Here is a 2,578-nt window from a genome sequence, read left to right on the forward strand (position 1 = left end):
AGTGATGCAGCTACAACCCAAGGAACTCCAAGGATTACCTAGAGCCACCATGCTGACACCTTGAGTTCAGGCGCCCGGCCTTCAGAACTATGACAGAATACATTTCTGTTGTCTTAAGCTATCAAGTTTGTAGTAATTTGTTACAGCGGCCCTAAGAAATTAATACACTCACAATAACATAGTGAGCTATGCTGAAACCTGGTCTCATCAGGTTGGGTAAAATATGCTCTTCTTTACTTGAGATGGACAAGCACTTTATTTCCTAAGGGAAGTGTGTGCTTTTAATTCTGTTGATCCATAAATTGAAATCCCTCAGTAAATTTAGGGATCATCTATTGTGCTGTGATTTTTCTTTTTTTTACTGCAACACTCTAGTCTACTCACAATGGTATGTTGCTGGGGCCTAATGTTCTCACATGACAATAGAAAAACCAAACTTTATTGTCATCTCTTAAAGAATTGAGAATTGCATTAAAAAAACCTTATGTCAATTAAAAGGATGAATAAATTTACAGGTGTAAATGCAAACTGTTTTCCAGCTCAAGACAAGTAACAACCCATGGCATTCTGGCAGGAGAAGCTCAGCTAAGAAAGGAAAATGGGTCCTAACACTTGGATCTTCCCAACCCCGTAAGACCGGCAGCAGGACTCTTGCCAGCTCTAGAGAAATCCTGGAATAGGTGGCTCTTGTATATTAATACCCTGCTCAGATGAAGAAACACATGGTCTCACAGAGTCTCATCAAACCACTGGATTTCTCTTACATAAACATGTTCTCGTTTCAGCCACCAAGTGACTGAGTTGCGTGTACTAGGGGTTTAAATCAAAGATATGTACAGAGCATTAAACATGTACCAAGGGAACACTTAACTTGAATATGAGGTCAAAATCAGCAACCAGGTCTACAATCCAGTGCTGATATAGATATAAGCTTCAAGGATGATTTTCTTTTCAAAGGCTTATTCCAGTTTCATGAGGCTACTAGCATGAGGTATATACATTTGCCAGGGCAAATTTATGCTTCTGATGAACTCATGCAGGAAATGCTATGCATGTATTTGCAGTCCGCTTAGAAGCATTTGCGGTGGATGACGGAGGGGCCTGACTCATCATAGTCCTGCTTGCTGATCCACATCTGCTGGAAGGTGGACAGCGAGGCAAGGATGGAGCCCCCATCCACAGCGAGTACTTGTGCTCTGGTGGGGCCATGATCTTGATCTTCGTGGTGCTTGGAGCCAAGGCTGTGATCTCCTGCATCCTGTCGGCGATGCTAGGGTACATGGTGGTCCCACCAGATAGCATCATGTTGACATGCAGGTCTTTCTGGTTGTTGACGTCACACTTCATGATGGAGTTGATATGGTCCTATGGATGCTGCAGGATTCCCTATCCAGGAAGGAGGGCTGGAAGAGTGCCCCTGGATACCAGAACCACTCGTTGCCAATGGTGATCACCTGCCCATTGGGCAGCTCATAGCTGTTCTCCCGGGATGAGGAGGACATGGTGGTGGCCATTTTCTGCTCGAAGTCCAGGGTGACATAGCAGAGCTTCTCCTTGATGTCATGCATAATTTCCTGCTCAGCAGTGGTGGTGAAGCTGTAGCCACGCTCTAGGAGGATCTTCAGGAGGTAGTCGGTAAGGTCTGGCCAGCCAGGTCCAGACGCAGGACGGTGTGGGGGAGGGCATACCCCTTGTAGATGGGCAGAGTGTGTGTGTGTACCTGTTCTCAGAGTCCATAACTATACCAGTGGTGTGACCAGAGGCGTGCAGGGACAGCATGGCCTGGATGGCCACATAGGCGTACATGGCTGGAGTGCAAAGGTCTCGAACAGGATCTGCATCGTCTTTTCACGGTGGAGCCTTGGGGTTTAGGGAGGCCTCAGTCAACAGCCATGGGGTGCTCCTTAGGGGCCACACACAGCTCGTTGCAGAAGATATAGTGCCAGATTTCCTCCATGTCATCCCAGTTGGTGACAATGCTGTGCTCGATGGGGTACTGGAGGGTCGGGATGCCATGATTGCTTTAGGCCTTTTCGCCCATGTCGCTGGTCTTTGGCACCATGCTCACCATAATGCCCTGGTGTTGAGGGCACCAAATGATGGATGGGAACACGGCCCAAGGGGGCATCATCCCCGGCAAAACTAGCTTTGCACATGCCAGAGCCATTGTCAATAAGCATGGCAATTTCTTCTTCCATTGCAATTGGTGGAGGCAGTGGTCGTAGGGCACGGAGGAGTAGACAACAGAGTAGTGAGAGGCCGAGGAGTACGAGCTGGTTGTGGCAAGTGAATGTCCTGTGATTTTTGAATAGCCCATGGTTAAGTACATGGTTCCAATCACAGCTATGAAATAATGATGATAAAGTGGTATATCTTTCACCCAGCTTTCTTCAGGATCTTTAGGTTATACTTGAGGACCTCCATAGTAGTTGTGCTGCTGGTTTCTGCGTGATTCACCATAACTGCTCAGCTGCTTATGGGGTTTGATTTCCTGGTGAAACAGTTGTCTTTGTTCTAGTTCTTGGCCGCTCACTTAACTGTGGCTAGTGTCCTTGAAAATGTTGATCAGAATTGGAAT

The 2,578-nt window shown here is 46.9% G+C and overlaps 1 pseudogene; it reads right to left on the reverse strand.

Annotated features, from left to right (window-relative positions):
- Positions 1-1,069: 1,069 nt before the first annotated feature.
- On the reverse strand, positions 1,070-2,198 carry LOC117028808 (actin, cytoplasmic 2-like; annotated as a pseudogene).
- Between the last annotated feature and the right edge of the window lie 380 nt (positions 2,199-2,578).

The sequence above is a fragment of the Rhinolophus ferrumequinum genome, chromosome X (genome assembly GCF_004115265.2).
Source record: "Rhinolophus ferrumequinum isolate MPI-CBG mRhiFer1 chromosome X, mRhiFer1_v1.p, whole genome shotgun sequence".
NCBI classification, from domain to species: Eukaryota; Metazoa; Chordata; class Mammalia; order Chiroptera; family Rhinolophidae; genus Rhinolophus; species Rhinolophus ferrumequinum.